The sequence below is a fragment of the Triticum urartu genome, chromosome 3 (genome assembly GCF_003073215.2).
Source record: "Triticum urartu cultivar G1812 chromosome 3, Tu2.1, whole genome shotgun sequence".
In the NCBI taxonomy this organism is placed as follows: Eukaryota; Viridiplantae; Streptophyta; class Magnoliopsida; order Poales; family Poaceae; genus Triticum; species Triticum urartu.
The window spans coordinates 488207657-488220441 of NC_053024.1; the positions used below are offsets into that span (position 1 = coordinate 488207657).

At 44.5% G+C, this 12785-nt stretch overlaps 2 long non-coding RNA genes across 2 annotated transcripts; both read right to left on the reverse strand.

Moving 5' to 3' along the window:
* Nucleotides 1–404: 404 nt before the first annotated feature.
* LOC125549617 lies at nt 405–1024 on the reverse strand. The gene is made up of 3 exons (XR_007301405.1): nt 979–1024; nt 820–865; nt 405–444 (listed from the first exon to the last, which is right to left on the reverse strand). It is a non-coding gene; the product is annotated as an uncharacterized LOC125549617 (long non-coding RNA).
* A 931-nt stretch (nt 1025–1955) lies between these two features.
* On the reverse strand, nt 1956–3415 carry LOC125548538. Its single transcript, XR_007301112.1, has 3 exons — nt 3357–3415; nt 3159–3231; nt 1956–2143 (listed from the first exon to the last, which is right to left on the reverse strand). It is a non-coding gene; the product is annotated as an uncharacterized LOC125548538 (long non-coding RNA).
* Nucleotides 3416–12785: the final 9370 nt, after the last annotated feature.

A 12785-nucleotide genomic window follows, 5' to 3' on the forward strand; every position in this document is an offset into this window, starting at 1 on the left:
GTATTCCTTAAACAGCCACGGGTACAACAGTAAGTACATTCAACAATCCATCATCAATCGGTGAACAGACTATAGCTACCAGCAGCAGCCGCCTGAAAGACTAGGAGATACTACTAAGGAGCTAAACTAACGGCAACTATCCATCATCAATCGGTGACACTAGCAATGAGCGAAAGCGGTGACATTTTAGAGACCACCTCCCCCTCCTGCTGCTTTGCGTCGCTCACCTCAGACTGGGACTTGTCAGAGTCGTCAGACGCCTCTCCTACCTGAAACGAAAACAGGGATAGGCATGAAAGAGCATGGATCAATACCACAATGTTGTGTTAATATCACATGGCTACGATTCTGATGAAGGTGTTTGACGTGAATGTTATACCAGTGGGTTGTTGTAGGTGTCGATATTCTTGGTGTACTTGGCCTTGGCAATTAGGGAGCCTTCTCCTGCAATTCATTCAAACAGAGGAGATGTTAATGTGGTGCAAGGCGATATATTCTAGGATAAGTATTAACAGAAGAAGAATAGTTGAACAAATCATGCGAAATGGCATGGCGGATTTGGAAACAAATTCGAGCAGCAGTTTGAATCGATGAGCACAGACTATACAGGTTCTAACAAGGCTACAAGGCAACGGACATTTGAACACAGCAAACCATAAATTTGAACAACCATTGAGAATAGGAAGTAGATCAACAATTACATAGCGACTAAATTCTAAATATCACTGACCAACTGGGTCAAACAATATGCAAATGACACGGTGCAGCTACACCGAATAGAGCAGTAACAGAGAGGGGATGGGGGAGCGGGTAACTTACAACATCACTCAAGATACTTCCACTTCTCACCACCGCCCTTGCCAACCTGCGATTTGAACACAAATCAGGACACAGGATTTGAAAGGAAAACTATCACAGCACCAGTTTGAATAAGAACAAGGAGACAGGAGTGGGAGCAAAGGGAACTGAGATGCTTACCATGGGGACATGCTTGAAGTTGGAGTCCTTCCTGAAGCTGTCCCTGTAATAGAACCAAAACGAGCCTAGTCAGGACAGGTCACCATGCCACAGAAACAACACGAATCAAACCACAATAACAAATCAAATCCGGGGCTCACATGAGGACTAAGACGGTGCTCAAAGGGCGCTTGGGCTTGTTGGAGTCCTTCTCGGCCTTGCTCTTCATCACCACAAGTCTGCATCGCCACAGAAATAATAGTAGCAAAGCGAATCAGAACCCGACACGAAACAACATCAGGAAAACGCAAGCAAAACCACCGCGGGAAATGAGTCCATCACCTAAAACCAAGAAGATGATAACACTGAGTAAGAAAGACTGATGAGAGGTGCTGGTTTACCTAAAACCATTTCCTTGATAACACTCATTTCCATCTAAGGAACATCTCATGTGATGAAAACTTACAAAACAAACGACTCTTAACACAATATCACACCTACTCATAGGTGAGAGCAAGGAACATGCCATTTATCTTTCAAATTTAGAAGAACATCACTGCAATCATCCATAGCTAACAAACCTAGATAGGAAGTAATAAACTTATACCCCTGATATAGACCAGGAATCGGCACAAACAATCAGTACATTCTAACATGTTAAGTGGATACCATTCCAATCATAATCGTACCATGGCATGAAAGAACAAAAATCAGTGACCTCACTGCTACAAATTAAACTGATGCTCTTCTAATACTATACCATTCAAGCTCATGGCCGGGATAAACAATACTAATAACCTATAGATACCATGGTACAGCAGCAAGCAAATAGTGCAATAATCCCACCACAACAGGGAATAAGTTTTTGTTCATAGTGCATCAGTTGAGAATTTGAAATCTACTAATATTTTCTTTCCATGGAGAAAATCCTTACAATCGGCAAATACAAGTGACCATGAGAAAGGGAGACTAGTTTAAAGCTAAAGCAACACCAAAATAGTATCAAACTGATTCATGTAATCCACTTAATGTCAAAACAGTAGCTTAAAGGTTCAAAACTGTTGAACATTCAGAGCATAAAGAAACATGTGAGCCGAATTTTGTTCTGTGTCTAGTAAGAATTCAACACAATAAAGGTTCAAAGCTCGACCCGATACTCCATCTCCTTCTCCGCCATCCCCAACATCTGCATCGCGCAAGCACCACCATCAATTAACCTCAATCACAAGCTTGAAATCGAAGAGGAAGGCATATACACATAAAAAAGAACATGAAAATTCCAGAACAAGGCGTCCTGTAGTTGCTGGGTAGCAACTTGAGAATGAATGATTGATATCCTGGAAGTTGTAAACTAGAAGACAGAGAAGCTACTAGTCAGGTTAGTTTCAAGTTCTGAAACTAAATGCATGGGGTCCAATTTTAGTATATTGTGTAAATTAGTCATATGTTGTACCTGTATTTACGCAATAATTTTGCTCACGTCAGATAGCATGTACTTCTATACGAGAGAGAGAGAGGATTGCTATCAGTCAGTTTGTGCTAGTGGGCTGCAAATCTACTACATTTTGTTGTGCAATGTCAGTCAGTTTGTGTATAGCTAAACTGGTAACAATCAACCAAGCAAGTGCATATATACTGCTTGTGAGCATGACCGATTTTTTAATCAGACTAAATTAAGACCGCAAGACCATTTTCTCACACTGGAAGGTTACACTATACTTATTCGGAATAATCCAATCATTTTATGACAAAACCAAATATGTTGCAGAATAAAAAATCTACAAGGTGAGAGGAGCTGAGTTTTCAAAGAATGGTACATAAAGCATAAAGTAGATATTCTACGGGTTCCGCAGCAAGCTAAGCAAGTCACCAACTGGACCAAAACCCCTGTAAGTTATGTTCAACAGACTGAATGATGATAACGTGACTTCAACTGATACCTTGGGTCAATTTCTGCATTCGAGTAATATGACATTCAAACTTTTAATACGAAAACCATGCATTGTCCTGTGATACAAAGTGGTGCTATAAAACACACGGTGTTATGTTCCAGTGCAAGCAGACTAAAAATCTGGCATCATTCATCATCACACCGTATGGTGCTGCAAGTAAACTATGTGTTTGGTTTATTAAACAGAGTGTTATGTTCAGGTGTAAACAGACTAAAAATCTGCGCGGGCAAATCACGTTAAGAAAGGTACTTTATGGTTGGGTCGCGGCAAGGAGAGAGGTCGAGTAGGCTTCCTGAAACTCCTCCATGGATGGCACGGGGACCTTAAACAATGAAAAGACAACAGTAAGCGTGCTGTCTAAGGTACATTCCAGCAAACATGTAGTAGATGCAAGGATGACCAAGAGCCAGCACATTACGCAAGCCAAGCCCTTAAGCTGTAGGTTACCAAATTTGTCATCCAATGTGAGGCAGTTCCAGTATGCAGTCCACCTCCTGTATGGGCTGCAGAGTCGTTCTTGCCGCAGCACCGGTTTGGTAGCCCCTTCGTGTGTCCGGGATCTCCACCTTGTCGTCCAGCACGTCGTGCATCCTTTCGCTTGCCGTGGTCGTGGTCTGGCCCGTGCAGAACAAGAAGAGATGAGATATGCATCTACCCATGGAAGGAAGAAAGCAAAGCAAGTAGTGGCACATGAGATGGGAGGAGATGCAGCGGGTTATGGAGGAGATTCAGAACGGGGAAAGGAGGAGGGCGTACCTGGCCGCCTCCTACCTCGCCGTCGTCAAGGGCCACCGTGGCGGCGGCGGCGAGATCCCCCATGTATTACGAGGGAAGGGATCTGGCGCATTCTTCGCTGGAACATGCGTGGAGGAAGGATCCCTGGTCATCTCTGTCGCCCCATCCGCGAGAGGCTAGGGTTTGGGGCGCCCACGGGGAAGGGTCACTGGAGGGGCTTGGGGAGATGGGGTCGCCGGCCGGCGGCAGTGGGGCTGGGGGAGAGGAGTTTGGCGGGCGGCGCGGCTGGAATTGGGGCAGAATCGGGATGGGAGAAGGAGTAGTGGAGTGTTGTGGTCTGCTCTGGTTTGGTTGGGTGAATCGTGGTGGGATAAGGAGCAGGCGAGACGGGGTGGGGAAGGGAATGCGGACGGGAGGAGAACCGATCGAGGAAGGAGGTGGTGGCGGGATGCGCCGCTGCAGGACGGGGAGGAGGTGGCGGCAGCGAGGGGATGAGGGAGGGGTGGATCTGGCCGCCGCCATGGCCATGGCCGTGCCATGCGGCTAGGACTATGTCATGAGCGAGGATTCGACCGCGGCCGTGGGAGAGAAGGGGAGGGGAGGGATCGCCGGCGGCCGGGGTTGGGGGAGAGGACGGAGGACGGCGGCGGCTGGGTGGTTGGGGATCGAGAGATTGAGACGGAGGGGGAGCGAGAGGGTTGGGGATGGCAGCTGTGGGACAAGAGGGGGAAAGTGGATCGGGGGAGAGGAGGGGATATGAGTTAGGGTTTGGGTGAGAGAGGAGGGGGAGAGGGCTGCCGTTCGATTCAGAAGCATCCGACGGTGGTGGATGCATGATCCGCGTGATATGCCTATGAACCAATCAGAACGCATCAAACAATTTGAAGATCTTTTGACCTTTTAAATTGGTCATGATTGATTACACATAAATTTTTCATTCCATTTTTCAATGCTCAAAATGAGTTTTTTCGTGAAAGACCTAGCAAATATTTGTTCAAATGATGTCATATTTTGCACAAGTTTATATCTTAGATTGGCAAACAACATTGGCACAGGGAGTTTTTATTTCATTTGCATGAAAAAACATTTTTTTTATTTTTTAATGCCCAAAATGAGTTTTTTTGTGAAGGATCTACCATATATTTGTCGTAAAATTGGACCAAATCAATTTTATAAAATACTAGGCCATATATAATGCACAATTGACAAAATGGTTGGGTGTCAAAAGTTTTGATCCACCTCTCATGAAAAAGACAAATTTCCGTCGATTCAGTTGGAAGCGGGTCAAATTTGAACTGTAGCTACCTCATAGTTTGCTCTTTATTTTTTTTCCAAAAATCATTTCTAGGTACATAAGTATCTATTTAATCAGAGAAACACCAAAAAAAATATAAGATTCAACCGCTAGCTAGGAACGGTCATCCCGGCGTTTTGACCACATTTTGAAAGGGTCATAAAAAATTCAAAAAAAATTCAAAAAATTGGAAAACCTCCGCATTGTGTCATTATATGTGACAAAGTTTCCAGAAAAAATAATAAACTTGCAATACGGTAATTATTTTAAAAAAGTGTTCTCAGAAATGAGCGAGCATGTGTGAAGATTCATGGCTTTCAAGCCAAATGATCAATCTTATGGCCACATTCATGGCATAGTTTGTTTAAATGATATCATACTGTGCACAAGGGTGCATATTGTAATTCCAAACAATGTTGCCAAAGGCAGTTTTCATTTTTCTTTGCACGGAAAATTCATTTTTCATTTTTCGACTGCCCGAAATGAGGTTTTTTGTGAAGGACCTACCATATATTTGTTGCAAAATTGGACCTAATCATTTTTATAAAATATAAGGCCATATTTAGTGCATAATTGACAAAATGGTTTGGTGTCAAAAATTTTGATCCACCACTTGTGAAAAAGACAAATTTATGTCGATTTAGTAGGAAGCGGGTCAATTTTGAACTACATCTACCTTTTTGTTTGCTCTTTATTTTTTCCAAAAATCATTTCTAGTTACATAAGTATCTATTTAATCAGAGAAACATCAAAAAAATCCAAGATTCAACCACTAGCTAGGAACGGTCATTCCCGCTGTTTTGACCGCATTTTGAAACGGACATAAAAATGCAAAAATATCAAAAAAATTGGAAAACCTTCGCATTGTGTCATTATATGTGGCAAAGTTACCAGGGAAAATAATAAACTTGTAATACGGCAATTATTTTAAAAAAGTATTCTTAGAAATGAGCTATCATGCGTGAAGATTCATGGCTTTCAAGCCAAATGATCAACCTTATGGCCACATTCATGGCATAGTTTGTTCAAATGATCTCATATTATGCACAAGGGGGCATATTGGAATTCCAAACAATTTTGCCTAAGGGACCTTTTATTTTCTTTGCATGGAAAATTCATTTTCCATTTTCCGAGTGCCCGAATTGAGTTCTTTCTGTGAAGGACCTACCATATATTTGTTGCAAAATTGAACCAAATCATTTTTATAAAATATTAGGCCATATTTAATGCATAATTGACAAAATGGTTTGGTGTCAAAAGTTTTGATCCACCACTTGTGAAAAAGACAAATTTCTGCCGATTCAGTAGGAAGCGGGTCAATTTTGAACTGCATCTACCTTATTGTTTGCTCTTTATTTTTTCCAAAAATCATTTCTAGTTACATAAGTAACTATTTAATCATAAATACATGGTTTGGTGGCAATACGTCGAGGTTTGGATGTGGCCCAGGGCCACAACTCCAAAGCGCGTAAACTCGCATGCCCGTCGCGTGGTCACCGCGTGACCTTGGCGTTGACATGTGTTCTGGGAGGCCTAGGCATGTCTAGTGGGTTGGGCACTCCCCAGGTAGGTGCTAGGAAGAAAATTGCAACAGAAGAATCTCACGAGGAGACTGACCTATGCTCAAAGATGAATTAGTAGCCAAGTGTTTGATTAGCGGTATGGGAAATGCACATGGCCAATGGGCGTGAGTTTTGGCTGAGGGTGATCATCTACTAAGGAGAATGTCTTCACAAATTTTTATCTCAAAAGGAGGATCCTAGGTGGTACTTGCTTTGCAAAGTACCACGCTAGACAAAAATATGAATGTTCAAGCTGGGCTCAAAATAATGAATGGATTGAGCTGAAATTTGGTGGAGGATGGTTATTTGGGCATATGAAAGCATTGTAGAAAACTGATACCATTTGGACATGCCAAAGTAGTACTTCCTTCACAATGCTCTTCTATGGAGAGAAACTTGGGAAAACTAGTGAGAGAGATTGGATGATTGAAATGATCTCAAAATTGGTGTAGGTAAGTTACATAGGTATGGTCATGTGCTGGTAAATTTTCAGATCATTTGGGTAAGCCTAGCTAGTACTTACTTCACAAAGCTTCTCCCGAGGTAGAAACTTTGGAAATTTCCTGAGAAAGATTTACTAGGAAAATTGAGCTGAATATTAACATGTGGCAATGATTTGGATATGAAAGAGTGCCCAAAAATTTTGAGGCTAATAGGAGGGGTCTAGATAACACTTGCTTTGCAACATGCCAATTTGGCCATAAAATATAAATTGAACCTGGGCTCACATAGATAATTTGACTGAGCTGAAATTTGGAGCAGGGTGATAATTTTGGCATATGAAGGAACTGTATAAATTTCATGTCATTTCGATATATAAAAAAGGTACTTCCTTCACAATGCTTCTAGGTGGACAAAAACTTTGGAAATTTGCCGAGGAAGATTTGCTAGGCAAATGGAGCTGAATTTTGTCATGCGGTAATGATTTAGATAGGAAAAAGTGCCCAAAAATTCCGAGGGCAATCAAGAATATATAAATAACACTTCCTTCACAAACTGTTGTTCTGTACAGAATAGGAAAATGAATATTGTTGAATTATTTTTGAACTAGGCAAGGAAGGTTTTTTACATATTTGACGAAGATATGACCCAAAGAATTTATGAGATTTTTTTGGGAATTTTGGGAAGGACAGAAATATAGGTTGCTTCACAACCTAGGGCAAAAACTGCCACATGGACATGACACATAGGCAAAACTGATGAGGTGGCGCCTAGTCATAGCAACCCACTACAATTTACAAGGTTATGACCGTCTATATTGGTCATGATCAGCTAGAAATAAGGCAGCAGACCAGTGCTATCTGCTTTATGACCATTTCGTGTAAGGAAATTACGACCTTTCTGACCAAAATGGTCGTTATAGTTTAGGGTTTGGAGCCCCCCGAACAGCTTTTGACCAATTGGTCTGAAATGGTCATAGATCTATGACCAATTCTTCCAGGGTCACTGACAGAAGGTCACTAGTTGACATATTTCTTGTAGTGTGAAATCCCGCAAGGAAGAAGAATGAGTCCATGAAGAAGACAAACGGACGTAGTCGAACGGGTCCTCACAAACGCGACGTTATCGGAACCAACCCGAAGAAGCAACGCCGGAAAGAAGCACACAACATAGTGAATAACAAACACATGAACATGGTACGATATGCAGGATGCGGTATGTGATGCATATGCATGATTTGGAAAGGAATGATTGAACCTGGCCTCAACTTGGAAATCCAAGAGTGCCATTGGAAAGGTGAGGTGATTTCGGTTGAAATCGAAATAAAGATCACCGGAATCGGATGCACGGTTTGGAAATGGCAAGCAAAACAAATATGGCACCGGTCTGCGATAAACAGCAAGTAGCCATCTAAATGCATCAAGATAAATATGCTACAGCGCTCAAACATGACAACAAAATATATGGCAGGGATCCACACGTGAAGCTTGACAAAAGATGAACACTGAGCTACGGCTAATTCACTCAATAACAGGTTCAAACAAGCATGGCAAAAGTGCAAATGATAACAGGTTTCAGACTCGGTGAAATTAACAGCATGTCAGGAATTAATCATCAGGAAGCAATGTTGAGAGCATGATAAATACAAGCTACAGGAATATATCATGGCAAAGCAAGGCATGGCATGAAGCTACTCAAAGCATGTAACAAAAGTCCCTTAGTGACCATGAGCCAAAAGGGATCAGAAAATACAATTGCAAGCATGTGAACATAGCAAAAACATAAACAGATTCAGACTTAGTGAAAAACTAGAGCATGGCAAAACAATTTAACAAGTAGGCATGTTTACGAGCTCGATGCACTCACTACAAGGCATTGCATGACAAACTAAGCATACACCCATCAAGAAGACATGGCATAGAAGCTAGACATAGCAAGAACAACAACATAGCATGCACGGATCAACAACAACAAGCTCGGCAAACTCGCTAAACATGTTAACAATCTGCTAGGAACATTTTATAGCAAAAGTAGAGCTCGATTGACTCAAGCTAGGGTGCTCCATAAATGCAAACAAAGACATGGATGGATAGAGAACCACAATATTAACAAAACATCCTTACTGATCATCCTCAAAAGAGGCACGGATCACTAGGAAACAACATGAACATATGGCATAAAAATAATGACAGGGCAAGGACTTAGTGAAATTCTAAGTCCCTGAATCATTGAGTAAGCTACTTTGCATGCTTGTGCTAGTCAACACAAAGATCACAAAAATACATGGCATACACCCCTATAAACATGGCATGGCATATTACAAAACACATGTAAAGCTCAGGATCATGGCATGCACACATTAATCATGGCAAAAATGACAAAAGGCCATTTGCTGAAACAGATCTGACATAATCATCACATAGCCCTCTTCCAACAGCATTTCGGGCACCAAGATGAGCTCAAATGAAAATGATGCAATGAGATGAAATGATGTACTCTTCGAGATGAACATTTTGATATGCTACACGCATAAATCGGAGCAACGAGTGCAAAGTTATGATGCGATGAAGAATGCAAAATAATACTAAGATCTGGGGACTTAGAGATATATACCCTTGCAAAAAAAATATCAGGCCAGAGGGAGTGGAGCTGGGAGACTGGGCCGGCTTGGCGCTGCGCTGGGCGAGGGAGCTGGGCCGGCCCATGCGGTGGGTCAACGGAGGCATCGTCCTCCTCCCGATCGCCCGATCGGATCTGGGAGGCAGGACGTGACGGGCGGCGCTCGCCGGCAACGGGGCGAGCTGCGAAGGAGGCCGGAGCGACGCGAGCTGCGCCGGGCGACGGATCCGGCCAAGGATGAGGTGCCGCGGTGGGGAGACGGGCGGAGCAGGGCGAGGTCGGCGACTCCGGTGAGGACTGGGCGGCGGGGAAGGTGAGGCGAGGCGGCGGAGAAGGTCTGGCGAGGCGGCGGGACTCCAGCGATGCATGGGTGGTCAGCGGGAGCTTGAGCAGCGGCGGTGGAGGGCTTAGGCTCTCTGCACGTGGCGGCGAACCCAGTCGGGCTTGCGCGGGCCCCGGATGGGCTCCGCGGCCCGCAGCGCGTGGGGAGGCCGGGTGGACACATGGCGCGCCGTGAGTGGAGGGGAGCGGCTGCGGGGGCGACGTGGCAGCACGCCATTGGTCGGAGCGATGTGGCGGCAGCGGTGGACGCGTCCGGTGACGGGCGGACATGTCCGGTGGCGCGGAGGGAATTGGATCTAGGGTTTGTCCGCGAAAATTTCGGGGAAGGCCACATATTTATAGGTAGAGGGATCTAGGAGAGTCCAAATTGAGCATGTTTTGCGGCCACACGATTGTGACTGAATGACCGAGATGATGGAGGGGGTTTAGGTGGGTTTTGGGCCACTTTGGAGAGGTGTTGGGCTGCAACACACACGAGGCCTTTTCGGTCCCTCAGTTAACCGTTGGAGTATCAAACGAAGTCCAAATGATACAAAACTTGACAGGCGGTCTACCGGTAGTAAAACAAGGCCGCATGACAAGTCTCGATCCAATCCGAAAATGTTTAACACCCGCACACGAAAAGAGGTAGAAAGGGACACCGGGTGGCATAGGAGCGCCGGATTGCAAAACGAACAACGGGGAAAATGCTCGAATGCATGAGACGAACATGTATGCAAAATAAATGCACATGATGACATGATATGCAATGCATGACACGCAAGCAACGACAAGGCAACAATAGTGAATAACTGGAGGACACCTGGCACATCGGTCTCGGGGCGTTACAACTGCATCACCCTTTCCTCTTCAAGGGAAAACCAACGCAGTGCTCAAGAGGTAGCAGGCCCTGGCGTCAACTTGACCAGGGAGAAGGCGGAGGTTGGCGCTTGTGGTCGTCAGACGTCGTGAATGACGCCAGAACGAGGCATGAGGAGGAACAACGGGGAAGGAGCGCGGAGCTTGAGGCGGCGGGAACGGGCGCGCAGGGTCCCACCGGCGGCGTGGCCTTGAGACGACAGCGCCATGGGGATTTGTTCCCTGGGCGACTCCTGTGATGCTGGAAGAAGGCAGCAGCGGCAGGCAACGCAGGGGTCAGGGACATGGCATCGGCATGGGGAGGCGCAGGGGACTTGACGCGGCGGCGGCATGCGCTGAGGAAGGAGGAGGCGGCGCAGGTTGGTAGAGGAGGGTGGCTCGCGTCCTCGGGGTCCCTTGCTTGCGAGCACAGGGGTGCGCAGGGTGCACGAGGATGGCTGGGTTGCACGAGGGAGGAGGCGAACGGGCATGGGGAAGGCAGGGGCGCGAGGGGTGATGGGATCGGGCGCTGAGGGCATCGGGCGCGGGCGCTCCTCTCCTGGCGGCACTGGAGGGAGATCAGAGAGAGAGGGTGAAATTGGGGAGGGAGATGGGGCGCTGGGTGCGGGCTAGGGTTAGGATTGGGTGCGGGCTGGCCTAGGTGCAGATGGGCCGAAATAGATGGGCTAGCTCTCTTCTCTCTCCCTCTAATTTTCTTTAACAGAAAAGCAATTAGAGAGAAGAAAAATAAAGAGCGGGTTAGGGAAAGAATTTGAGCAAGCAGATAATTTTTCCAGACTCACAAAAATGTGCTTGCTCCAAGAAAAATAGGAATGGTCAAGATTGCAAAGTTTATATTCAAACTCATTTGAATTTAATCAAATGGTGTGAACTAGGACTAGGGTTTTGAAGTGCCCAGAAATGTTTAAAAATTAGGAAGAGTCTCGATAAAATGATAAAAGAATAAGAGGACCAGTCGGAGACCAAGAATTAAGATAGGGACGGCATGAAATTAAAATGTAGTGTTTTATGGTGCATTCCAAATAATGGAATATTTATTTTACCACCTTATACATATTGGGAGATATGTTATAAAGAGAGTTTCACCATGTGAATTTCCCTCGATTTAAATGGATCGAAGATCCACACGATTTATTTTAGTGAGTTTTAGTTAGTTTGAGAAAAAAACGATGGCATGATGACATGATGCAATGCACATGATGAAAAGATGAATGCAATGAACCAACCAAATCACACGACGAATCTCGGAAACCATGGAAGGCATCTGGAGCATCGGTCCTGGGGCGTCACAACTCTCCTCCACTTACAAGAGCTCTCGTCCCGAGATCTAGGGATGGCACCGGAGAGAAACGGAAGAGGAAGAGGTAAAACAAAGTTGCTTATTGACAAAAGAGTGAAACCATGAACCTTGAGAGGTTGAAAACTTGAAAGAAAGAACACAACAAAGTTGAACGAAATTGGGAGCACTCCGGTAGAAAAGAGAAACAAGGAACACCATGTGAACCTTGGAGGTTGCAAGGCTACGAATGACGAGCACAATGACCAAGGAGGAATTGAAACCACTCCAGTTAAAACGCGATGAGAAAGGAAGAATTCGGGCAGCACTCCAATTGAAAAGAGAGACAAGACTTGATAAGATGAAAAGAACTTGAGCAGAGGACACAGCATTCCCGCTAAACGGATAAACATGGAAAAGAACATGATATTTACAAAATGAGATGATGGGTCGAAGAGAGTAACATCACAATGCCTTCGGAACAAATGTAAGAATGGAATCAAAAGAATGGAGAAGAAAAATGACAACTCTCCCAATTAAAACTGAAAGAGCATCATTAAGAAGAAGGGTTGAACGGAGTTGTTGGATAATCAACCATGCAAGGGATAAACTTGTTGTGGGCTTATGGAAAACATCTCAAAATTATGAGATGACAACCATGAAGGAAATATGCCCTAGAGGCAATAATAAAGTTATTATTTATTTCCTTATATCATGATAAATGTTTATTATTCATGCTAGAATTGTAT